Source organism: Stenella coeruleoalba, assembly GCF_951394435.1.
Source record: "Stenella coeruleoalba genome assembly, chromosome: 2".
Taxonomy (NCBI): Eukaryota; Metazoa; Chordata; class Mammalia; order Artiodactyla; family Delphinidae; genus Stenella; species Stenella coeruleoalba.
The window spans coordinates 21,290,090-21,303,057 of record NC_137147.1 but is presented as its reverse complement, the minus strand read 5'-3'; the positions used below and the strand labels follow the sequence as shown (position 1 = coordinate 21,303,057).

Below are 12,968 nucleotides of genomic sequence, written 5' to 3'. Positions count from 1 at the left end.
CTGTACCAGAACCTTGATCTTGGACTCTCCAGCCTCCAGAACTTGTGTTTACTGATCCATCTCCAGGGCCACCGCCATGTCCAGCCGGGGTGAGAAGAAGTCCACTAAAAGTCCCGGTCCGCCAAGTCAGAAGTCATCTTCCCTGTGGGCCGGATGCTGCGGTACATCAAGAAAGGCCACCCCGAGTACAGGATCGGAGTGGGCGCACCTGTGTACATGGCCGCCGTCCTGGAGTACCTGACAGCGGAGATTCTGGAGCTGGCTGGCAATGCAGCAAGAGACAACAAGAAGGGCCGGGTCACGCCCCGGCACATCCTGCTGGCCGTGGCCAACGATGAAGAGCTGAATCAGCTGCTAAAAGGAGTCACCATCGCCAGCGGGGGAGTGTTACCACACATCCATCCAGAGTTGCTAGCGAAGAAACAAGGATCCAAAGGGAAGTCGGAAGCCATCATCACACCACCCCCAGCCAAAAAGGCCAAGTCTCCGTCCCAGAAGAAGCCCGTGTCTAAGAAAGCAGGGGGCAAGAACAGGGCCTGGAAATCCAAGAAGCAGGGAGCAGTCAGCAAGGCAGCCAGCGCTGACAGCACGACCGAGGGCACACCCGCCGATGGCTTCACTGTGCTCTCCACCAAGAGCCTCTTCCTCGGCCAGAAGCCAAACCTTATTCACAGTGAAATCAGTAATTTAGCGGGCTTTGAGGTGGAGGCCATAATCAATCCTACCAATGCTGACATTGACCTTAAAGAGGAACTAGGAAACACGCTGGAGAAGAAGGGTGGCAAGGAGTTTGTGGAAGCTGTTCTGGAACTCCGGAAAAAGAACGGGCCCTTGGAATTAGCTGGAGCCGCTGTCAGCGCAGGCCATGGCCTGCCCGCCAAGTTTGTGATCCACTGTAACAGTCCCATCTGGGGTGCAGTGTGAGGAACTTCTGGAAAAGACACTGAAGAACTGCTTGGCCCTGGCGGATGACAAGAAGCTGAAGTCCATCGCCTTTCCATCCATCGGCAGTGGCAGAAAGGTTTTCCGAAGCAGACGGCAGCTCAGCTGAGCCTGAGGGCCATCTCCAGTTACTTCATGTCAACAACGTCCTCTTCCATCAAAACGGTGTATTTTGTGCTTTTTGACAGCAAGAGTATGGGCATCTACGTGCAGGAAATGGCCAAGCTGGTCGCCAGTTAGGCTGAGGAACTGCAGAACCAGCCCGCACCGTGCCCCCGCCTCCAATTTGAAAGAAAGAAAAGAAAAAAAAAAAAAAAAAAAGATTCCCTCCACTCCTAGTGGGAGGCAGGAACCCTTTCATTTTTTTCAGTTTTGCTCATCTAGGGAAAATAAGGTTTTGGTTTCCAGTTTAATTGTTTTTGACCTTCTAAAATGTTTTTACGTTAGCACTGATAGTTGACATTACTGTTGTTAAGCACTGTGTTCCAGACCGTGTCTGACTTTAGTGTAACCTAGGAGATTTTATAGTTTTATTTTAATGAACTCCTGCTTGACACAGAGCAGCAGGGAGAGCAGTGTCTTCTACGTGGGGCAGAGTTCAGGAAGCCCATTTTGTAACCGTGTGTCGTGTGCTTTATTGTATACCCAGTGGCATTCTTTTTACTATAATGTTCCTTTTTTTCCCCTCAAGAAGAAAAATCATGAATTTGCAGCAGACTTAATTTTTGTTTACTTTTTGTCTTAATGATGGATTTGAAAATGAAAGATTTAAAAGGCAGAACAGAATCTGTTGTCCTTAATTATATTTGCAATTTGGAATTCGTGGGAATTGATTTAGTAAAATGTTAAACTGTTAAAAAAAATGGGAGAATTAATTCTAGAGCTCAGAATCTCAAGGGCCTGGGCATAGCCTTCTTTAGACAATTTCCAAACATGGATAAGGGACTGAATTTCAACAAAAATCAACTATTGCCCATAGTACGGAGTAAATTAAAAAAACAATACAGTAGCAAAATACCACTAAACTTTACATGTAGCACTTTGGAACATATTACATGGATTTCTCTCTCTAGAAAGTTTAATTTCTTTTTCTGCCTTGCTTACTTAGGCCACTGCAAAATTAGCTTGCCTTTCCAGAGACAAGGAGCAAAGCTGAAAGGGTGATCATTTTCAGTGCAAAATGTTAAACGACAATTTTGGGTGCCTTTCCTTTGAAAATCAGGAGGCCAACAAACATTCAACCAGTTTTCTGGAGAAGGAATGATGATATCATGCCAATGACTCTTCAATTAGGGATGTTAGCATTTTGGAAGGTGTCAGAGGTGGGATGAAGGAAGAATGAGCACAAAGGAAGGAAAGTAAAAGTAGAACCAATTGTGGAATCACCAAACTCTTTCTAAAAATAGGATATGTAGGTACTTCCATGGTGGTACAGTGGTTAAGAATTCACCCTCCAACACAGGGAACTTGGGTTCGATCCCTGGTCAGGGAACTAGATCCCACATGCTGCAACTAAGGAGCACACATGCCGCAACTAAGACCTGGTGCAACAAGGATAAATTAAACAAATAAAAATTAAAAATAAATGTTTCCAAAAAATCAAATAAATAAAATAGGATATGTATTAATTCATCCAACAAATTGTTAGTAAAGGCCTGTTAGATATTCGGGTTACAAAACAGATAGATACAGACCCTGCCTTCAAGGGGTTTCTATCCAAGAGGGGAAAACAGGGACGGGACAAGTCAACTATAAACAAATAAGAATCCTGCAAATCAATAAATGGTTCAGACAAGGAATAGCAAGGGATCCTATAATATATAGGGTGATAGGAGCTCTCTCTGAAGACGTTACATTTAACTACTACCTGAAGGATGAGAAGACCCAGACCATGACAAGAAGTAGAGTGTATTCATGGTAGAAAAGACCAAAGACACAAAGAGTCTGAGATGGGAAAAAATTAACAAGAAGAAAAAAAAAAGAAAAAACTTGAACTGAGCATAGAGGGAGCAAGGAGGATGGGGCATGGGATAAGGTTGCAAAGGTAGTTCAGTTTATGAACTATGTAGATATGGGGTCTTGTGAGCCAGATTTAGATGTTTAGATTTCATTCTAAGCACAATGAAAAGCCAATGAAGGATTTAAAGCAGAGTAACAAAATTCAATTTGCCTCTTTAGAAGCTGAGTGGAGAACAGATTGGAAGAGGAAAGAATGGAAGCAAAGAGAACAATTAGGAAGCTACTGTACTAGTTGAGACAAAAGACAATGAAACAACTAAAGTATCCATCAACAGATGAATGGATAAACAAAATGGGGTATATACATATAATGGAATATTATTCAGTCTTAAATAGGAAGGAAATTCTGACATATGCTATAACACGGATGAACCTTGAGGACATGTGCTAAGTGAAATAAGCCTGTCACAAAAGGACAAATATTATACTATTCCACTTATATGAGGTACTAGAGTAGTTGGATTCATAGCAACAGAAAGTAGAATGGTGGCTGCCAGGGGCTGGAGTGGGGTGGGGAGAAAGGGAGCTATTATTTAATGGGTACAGAGTTTCAGTTTTGAAAGACGAAAAGTGCTCTGGAGATGGATGGTGGTGATGATTGCACAACAATGTGAATGTACCTAATTCCACAGAACAATACACTTAAAAAAGGTTAAATGATACATTTTTTGTTGTATATATTTTAACACTATGACGCTCCAGCCAAGCCCTAGGACCCTGTGACTCCAAATGGACAGAAAAGAGAAGGGAGCCCAAGTTCGGGAGAGCTGCCATGCTCTGTCCCTCAATACAAGGGCATGTAGGAGCCAGAGGTCCTGGACCAAGCAGGCCACTCTATAGCTAGCTGCTTAGAAAAAGGTTGGAAATGCGGCTTTTCTCTATGAGATTCTTTGAATCTCAGGCTTGGGTGGAAAAAATGAAAACGCTGCTAAACAACTCAGTAAATACAGAAACAAATGTCCTTGGTGATAACTCTATCAGCAGGAGAGGCGCAAGTACCAGGCATTCCATAACAAGGGCAGGACTTTCCTGAAACCACAGACAATTTTACAATTTTGAATAATTATTAAGCGAGATAATGTGGGTGAGAGTGCTCTGTAGACTGCAGAGCATGATTCAAAAAGTAAGCTCTGCATATTTTTGTCAATCAAGGAGAATGTGGAAAGGGATAGGGGCCCAGAAAACAAAGTCTGGTGCTTTGCAGACTCTCCTGGGGCCACCAACCATTCTTCCCCATGGTTGGTCAGGGAAGCAAAGGCACAGGGAAGGGAGCAGCTGCAGTGCCTCTTGCTTTCTAACAGTGATGCCCACGGCCCTATCTCCTACCTCCTTGCCCTGGACCCAAGGACTACGTATGTGCAGGCTCACCTTTGTCATCTCACAGATCATCTCCTTTGTTCCTCCCACCATCCTTCTGAGGTAGGTACTCTTAGTACTAATCAAAAAATTTCATTTTTGAGGTGACAAAGCTGAGTAAAGAGAAGTTAAGTAACTCACTCAAGGCCAGAGAGCTAGTAAATGGCAGTGCTGGGATCCCAACCAAAACTGCTCTGACTTTGTAGACTTTTCTCAAACAATTCATAGACTCATTCAACCAACCAACCAACAAGAAATAAGAGCTTAAAATGTTAGACTTTCCTGGCAGTGCAGTGGTTAAGAATCCGCCTGCCAATGCAGGGTACACAGGTCGAGCCCTGGTCCGGGAAGATTCCACATGCCGCGGAGCAACTAAGCTCTTGCATCACAACTACTGAGCCTGCGCTCTAGAGCCCGCGAGCCACAACTACTGAGCCCGTGTGCCACAGCTACTGAAGCCCACGTGCCTAGAGCCCGTGCTCCGTAACAAGAGAAGCCACTGCAATGAGAAGCCCACGCACCGCAACGAAGAGTAGGCCCCACTCACCACAACTAGAGAAAGCCCGCGCACAGCAACGATGACCCAACACAGCCAAAAACAACACAAATAAATACATATTTTTTTAAAAAAAGCTTACTATGTTCCAAGTCCTGACTCTGTGCTAGACGTTAGGTATAGAGAAGTAGATAATACAGAATCCAGAAAGGTCAATTAGCCAATGGCCTCATACTCACAAAGGACTTTAAATACTAATAAAAATGAAAGCACATGTTTCTTCACAGAAATACAGTGAAAGGATTGAAAGATGCGCCTCCAACCTTAAATACATGTCCCATTACCAAACCACCCTTCACAGAGAGTTTAATGAGTATCATTTATAGCTCCTATAGTTACCTTGTATGTAGCAAAATTATATTACAATGTGGGTTTCTATGTGTATGAGTATACATTGAACATTTGAATTTCGTTCATGCAAATATACAAAAAAGGTCCTAATACTTTTCTAACCCTGTCTTAGAAGTTTTTCAGTCTTTACTGAGAACCTCAGAAACAGGAAGGAATATTGGTCTTTCTCCCCTATGTCAAAGAGGTCCTGAACTTGAAATAACCCAGGGGTTACTATGGAGGACCACCAAAGGTCACAGGAGTGGGATGCGGTCACCCAGGGAGGCTTCTTGCAAGAGGCTATACCTAGCCTGGGTCTTAGGAAAATGAACAGCACAAGCTCTGCAGTCAGGCAGGCCAGGTCCCCCCGTCGTTAACTGTAAACATGGGCATGTCTCAAACTCTCTAAACCTGAATTTCACCTAGTATTGATAGTTTCCGAGATTCCTGTAAGGATGAAAGAAGATGCTGCATGTCAGACTTTCAGCACAGTGAATACTATAAGTGCTCCATTAATGTTACGTAGCACCGTTATTATTTCCACTAATAAAGGGTGAGTAGGAGAAACAAGGCACGAACTTGCTGATTTCATTCCTGTGGTCCTGACATTCAGGAAGTGAAAGTGGAGGAAGGGGGAAATCTTAGAAATTTGGGGAAAAAAGGAAGTAGTGGTGTGAGTTTCAGCCTGAGACAGGAAACAGCCTGCTCAGCTGGATGTGGGCCACTCGTTGGCCTGGAAAGGTCTAGTGAAAGAAGGTACCATAGGCAGGACACCACGTTGGGCGGCTTTGGGACCTCATTTATGCGGTCACCTATGTGAGTGGTGTCTATGCAGTGTGAATCGCACAACCTGTGTAGCAGAAGGCAGCAACCTTCCCAGATGGGCGCTCGAAGGGTCCCTGAACAGAAGACTCCGCTGCGAGAGACACCAGGCAGGGTGTTCCGCTGCTGGTGTGTCCAGATCAGCTGGGCTGTCTCAGTTCATGGCGGGGCAGCAGTATTACCCGCACTGCCACCAACCTCTTTGGACCTTATGCAAACCCTACTTAAAGGAGTCCAGCTGGGACAACAGAATGTGGGATTATTGCAATTTACAGCACAGCTACAGGAACACGGAACTTTCATTTCAGAAGCTCCGGCCAATGGTCCCTATACCAAGAATAACAAGGATTAGAGGAAATAGAGCTCTAGGCCATAGATCTCAAGCTCGATGGGTGGCTCTATAATAAAGTGAGCTCAATATGGATTTGTGTAGAAAAACACAGAGCTTTATTCCCCCCAGGTAGATGACAAAGAGGAAAACTATATCCCTATCCTTCTTTTGTGGAAATGAAACTTTCCTCCTGGGCTGAACTGCCAACTCCTCTTTAGTCTTTCTACTGCCGTGTTCAGCATCCCTACTGCCCAGAAGCCCTCCCCAGCACTCCATCCCCTCCCAAATAACACTCCCACAGCGCAGTGCTGCCCAACTCTGGGTGGCGCCATTCACGCACGAAGCAATGGGGACCCTGCCCCTTATCTGACTGCTGCCCTACGGGTGTAAATTCCAGCAGCCCTGAAATAGCACACGCCCTCCCACCTCAACATCCACACTTTAGAAAAAGAAAGGAAATGTCGAATGTTCAGGAGGAAACCTCCACTGGGAAAGAAGATGAAAGTAACTGGCTATGGCCATAAGAATCCTTGGGCTTATTCTTCACTCACCAGTGAAGCAACAGTGATAGGAAATAATAATTAAGCCTGGGTAATCAGGAGAATGGCAGCTGAACTGAGGGCAGAGAAGGTCCCAGTAAATAGCCTAGGGAAATTAGGAGTGTGGAATTAATTGGGACTGGGGGTGGGAAATGAGGTAATTTAGGATACGTTGAGATTCAAGGATTGTGAAACCAGAAGGTAGGTGTAGAAGATGTAGATTTGGGGCCTAGAGAAAAATTAGGGGTAAAAAGTTAGATTTTAGAGTCATTTTAAAAATGAAGATATATGAAGCCAAGGGAGTGAATAGGTTATCAATGGAGGAAGTAAAAAGACAAAAAAGACGTCTGACTCTTGGATTGTGTGGTGAGAGGAAGTAAAGCGGGGGCCGGGGGTGCAGAGTGTCCGTCAGATGGTTAGAGAAAAAACAGAGGCCTCTAGGATCATGAAGACAAGAGAGAATTTTCAAGGTAAGTTTCTCTAGTGTTAAATGCTGTAAAGAGACATTTATGGGGCATGGATGGTCACTGTTGACCCTTAAGAAAGTTAACTGGAGTGGTGGCTCCTTGAGGGATGGTCCATGCCCTTTCTCACAGTACTGCCAAAGCTCCAGGCCGGCTACACAGAAGGAAAGCAACAAGCATTTGTGGAATAAAGTAAGGCAGCTAGCTGGAAGCCCGATTGCAAGGAGTTAATAATATACCACGATCGGACTTCCCTGGTGGCACAGTGGTTAAGAATCTACCTGCCAATGCAAGGGACATGGATTCATGCCCTGGCCCGGGAAGATCCCACATGCCGCGGAGCAACTAAGCCCATGCGCCACAACTACTGAGCCTGTGCTTTAGAGCCCACGAACCACAACCACCGAGCCCGAGTGCCACAACTACTGCAGCCCACGTGCCTACAACCTGTGCTCCACAACAAGAGAAGCCACCGCCATGAGAAGCCCGCGCACCACAACGAAGAGTAGCCCCAGCTCACCGCAACTAGAGAAAGCCCGCATGCAGCAACGAAGACCCAACACAGCCAAAAATAAATAAATATTTTAAAATAATAATAATAATAATATACCATGATCACAGTTTAAAGTTTTACGACTCTTAATAGAGCTTTTGTAAAAAGAAGGCAAAAAATATCAGCGTACACATTGTTAATCCCGGTTACAAGCATCTATGGAGGAAGTACTTTTCTATTTACTTGGCACAAACTGAAACTTGCCTCGGGGAGGGGGAAGCTCTTTCCTGGGATCTTCCCTGGCATGAATTCTCTGAATGACCATAACAAAATTGCAAAACTTTTCCGCTTTAGTTTCCACAAATTTATTAATTGGGGATTGATATAAATTTATTGAAAATACCTGGAAGGTGAGAAACAGACTTAACTGGTCTCAGACTCTATGTGGTTCTCACATGTTCTCCAACAAAATATCTAGCAGGTAAACACTACTTCCATGGAAGCTTTTTACCAGGCCCTCCCACCTGTTTTAGCAAGATTAAAACTAGGACTGAGACTTACCAAGAAAACACCTCTTAAAAACCCAATAAAACCTAAGAACTACAAAATCTCACCTTAAATTTGTTTTCTATATAGAGATGAACACTCTCTTATTCTCAAGTTGTATTTTAAAAATAGATAGTAACTATAGCAAATATCTTTTGACTGCTTACTCTGTAAGACACTGTGCTGAGGGCCTTACATGCATAATCTTACCTAGGCTTTACACAGTTTATAACAGTGCTATTATTAATGTCTACTTTTCAGATAAGAAAACCAAGGCTTGGATCTTTCTCAAGGCCACACAAGTAGTAACTGGAGCTAGACTTTAAACCCAGAATATATCACAAATCCTCATAAGGATCAATTTTCACAGATGTATAATATTCCACGGCATCACTGACATTTAAAGATACATGTTTGTTTGTTTTTTTAATTAGAAAGATATCTTCAAATAAGAAATCATGGAACAGATGGCCAGCCTGCACAGGAATGAGGTCACAGGTTCCAAATGATGGATCTTGTTCTACTAATGAACCCATCTTCCCAGTTCCCCTAAATGAGGGGGTCCAATGCAGCATGGACAAGGAAGGATAAAGGGTACATGACTGCAGGCTCAGACTCCCAGCTAAGGCATGACAGATCCATACACTAGAGACCACCTGGCCTGTGGTGTTCCTTTCTCTTCTACCTTTATTGGCCCATTTTTCTAGAGAAATGGTGGTAGTTTGAATGTATGTTAGGCTGGATTCCTCAGAAAATAAGAGCCTGAGACCAAGCTTCTATGCCAGGGCTTTAGAGCAATCTCAGGGAAGCAAAAGTGAGGGAAGAAGAGAAATGAGGCAGCAAAAGCAAATGTACGACGGAGTGGGACTGGCTGTGACTTCACAAGAATCATAGCTTCATGCTCGGTCACACGGGACGTCCCCAGAGAGGCTGTTAGGAACCGCAGCATCTCAAAAGCTTCCATCGGAGGAAATGGTGCTAGCAGAGGGAATGAATCTGCCAGCTCCTGCCTGTTTCTTGTTCCCCATTAGTCAAAGTTCACTCCATGGTGACCCAACTTCCCCACACGATTGGGATGTATCATCTGGTCCCTTTGGCAGCAGATGGGGAGGCCAGATCCCATACCCTGCAGGGTGGTTCTTCATTTGAGTCCAGAAGTGGTGGGAGGAACCCCAGCATGGCCTTGGATGGCAGGATGGTAGAGACCAGTAGAGCTGGGCACCACTGCATCTAAGAGACAGGTGGGGCTAAGAGAATCTGAGGTGGTACCTAAGCAGAAGCCAACACAGGAAGGTTAAACCTAGGCAGGAATCAATGCTGGCATGCAATCCCACATACACAGAACACAGAGAAGATGATCTATAGGTCTTTTTGAACTCTGGGCTATTTGTGCTCATTGAGTTTCTGCAGGTGTCATAGGACATCACCCATTAATTTCTTCACCCATTCAATAGCATTTATTCAGCAGCTCCTATTGCTAGGCATATTCTAGTGAAATCCTAGGGATAGAGAGAGGGCTAAGACCCAGACCCTGCCTGGCAGAGGGAGACAGGCAAACAAAAGATGATCACAATACAGTGTGATCAGAGCTACCCCAGGGGAACCCAGCAGTGCCATGAGCACACAGAGGAGTCGCACCTCGCCCAGTCTTGGGGTCAGCGAAGAATAACTGAGGGAAGATGATACCTGGGCAGAGGCTTGAAAGGTGAACAGAAAGTAGAGGCAGGGGGAAAGGACTTGCAGTAATGGCATCTATAAGAACAAAACAGGACAATACAATATGGTCAATTAGAGGGTGCCATTTTACTTAGCCCTGTTTAAATGGATTGTGTTAACATGCAAAGCCACTGTTTGTTACCAAAAAAGGGTGCACAACGGACATCCCTGGCTCTTACATTCATCCCCAGACCTCCCTCCTACCTAACCCCCCGCCGAACATCACCCATCACTGACCCCAGCTCCCAAAGTATGCATCAGGGATGGGTTAGGATCTGGAGATAAGGCATGGTATGAGGGGAGATGGGGCTGAGAAATGAGGTTCAAGTTCAGAGATTCAGGGTTAGTGTTAGAAAAGGGGTGAGAGGTGGGGAGGGGGTGATGCAGAGCTGAAGTGATGGTATCTGTTTTGTACATGACTTAGAACCTTGAAGTGTATGATTTTTAATAAGTCCCCCACTCCAAACAGCTGTAATAAAGTGTAATGTGTTCATACAAAGTCTCGGAGATGAATAAAAACTTGATGTGTTTTCTGAACTATAGATAATTCAGTTTGACTGAAGTAATGAGTCAGATGGAGAGTAGTAAGAGAAGAGGCTGGCAAGACTGGGAGTCAGGTCAGACAGAGCCTTGCAGGCCATGCCAAGAAGGCTGGGTTTTGCCATAAAGGCAATGGAGATCAATTAAACAATTTTAAATGAGGAAATAACATGACTCAGTTGTATTTTACAAAGATCATTCTGGAAGCAATGAGGAAGGTGGACTGGAGGGTGGGAAGACCAGCTAGTAATTATAGTGATCAGGCATTGCAAGCTGAGGGATAAAAAGGGGGGATGTTTTTTATAAGCCATTTAAGATGTAAGATCATCAAGACATGGGGAGAAAGTCTATTTGGGGCTCATTTAGATTGAGGGAGTAGTGGTGGGTGGATAAAAAGGATCCTGGAAAACTGGATAGATTTTTGTGCTATTCACCAAGATGAGGACTTTAGGGGGAAGAATACTTGAGGGGTGGTAGGGATATGATGAGTTCAATTTTAGACCTGATGAGTTTGATGGGCGTACGGGACAGCCACATTGAGATGTCTATGGGTCCTGTTCAATAGACAGGTTGAGAGCTCAGAAGAATTGAGATGAGCGTTCATCACACAGACTGACAGGTCACCCAGAGAGAATGTATAATATGAGGAGAAGCAAGAACCAAGGGTGGGAAGATCAACATTTACATGCTGGACTCAGGATAAACAGCCCGGCAGGAGTTCACTATAGATGCCTTCTCCTGTCACATTGTGGAGGCCAGGGCCAAAGTCAACCTCCCAATTGCAGGGAAACTCAACCCGGTTCGCTTAGAATCAAGAGGAAGACCAGGTAAAAGAGACATTAGTGTTCACTTCAGCTAGTGAACTCTTCAGGTAATACAGAGTTCAGGGAGCTCTGTAGGCTCCAGGATAAGACACAGAGAGGGAGAAGAACAGGAAGCATTCGACAGAAGCACAGGAGTCGTACATTTCTGGATTTCCAGCTTTCCAGCACTGGAGGAAGTAAAACCTTCCTCATCTTTCTGCAGCAGGGGCTTCACCTAAGATGTTTTACACACTGGTACTTCCACTACATATGCAATTCATCCATCAGGAAGGGGTCTCTAGTTAGGGCCAAGGCCAGGATACACTCTGGGCCTCCCCCTAGAACTTCTTAACCATTGTTGTTGTTTTTTTTTTGAAGTATGACTCTCTGGATTTATTTGAGATATAAATTAAGTCTTCATCTCTGGGTAAAAAACACATACATGCAACATTCTGTTTAATTTCAGGACATCTTTCCTAAGGTCCCTCCATGAATGCCCTAGGGATCTCCATACTCCCTGCTAAAAGCTCCACCCTAGAACAATTTATCTAGCTCATGTCACTTTCAGACCTTTCCAAACTAAGCAAAATCATTCCAGAGGAGCACAGCAGAAGGAAGCCAGGCACTGTGGCTTCTACTGACCCTGAACTGATAATTCCTTATTCCCATTTTCAGTAATGCAGAGGATATCTCCTTCCCTTTTCTAAGAATCCCTCCCCTCCCTCTTGCCCCAGCAAAACAGACACACAGGCATAAAACCAAAACAGCCCAGCCAAACACTAAAAACTCAGGCTACCGCAGTGGGCCTCACAGGCTGCAGCTACAGCCGGGCCCTGGGCTGATTGCAACGTTATTCCTGTGAAGCAGGCCCCTCACAAACAAGAGACCTCCCAGTTCACACTGCCGACGAAGGCAGGGGTACGTGAGCGTCTCCAATGGCCAGAGACAGCGGCAAGGAACAGGGCACACAGGGTGGGTCTCACACAGTGTGAAAGTTGAAGAAGTATCTGTTCACTGAGGGCTGGCCCTGCTTTTGTAGAGCAGGTCTTGGGTTTTGATGGGTGACATTCACTGTTGACACCTGGCACATTTTACAGATTGTAAATAGAGAGAGCAGATATGTTAAGTATTATGACTTGTAGACAAAATAATCCTCACATTATAAAACGTGAGCAACTTAGCACCTTGAAATGGTGACAACACACCCATCTCCACACTCCTAGTGTATTTCCTTCTTTTAAATTTATTTTTCTAATTTTTATTTATCTACCTACTTATTTATTTATTATAAAAGGAATACAATCTCACTAAACAAAATTCGGAAAATATAGAAAACCAGTATAACCACTGGTGTACTTCTGAAATGATATGATTTCTAAAAATTCCCTTTGCATGTACCTTTTCAGCTTCCCAGGGACACTTCTATTGTTTAAGGGTAAAGAGTTCCTTTGGGTTGCGGTGGGGGGGGGGGGGCAGGGAGAGGCTGTCACCACAGACAAATGGGACAGAAT

General features: G+C 44.5%; 1 protein-coding gene and 1 pseudogene across 8 annotated transcripts in view; one reads left to right on the top strand and one right to left on the bottom strand.

Moving 5' to 3' along the window:
• STON2 (stonin 2) overlaps window positions 1–12,968 on the bottom strand; it is a 152,146-nt gene that overhangs the window by 128,282 nt on the left and 10,896 nt on the right. The window lies entirely within an intron of this gene.
• Window positions 77–1,668, top strand: LOC307182200 (core histone macro-H2A.1-like; annotated as a pseudogene). Its single transcript has one exon. The product of its transcript is annotated as a core histone macro-H2A.1-like (transcript).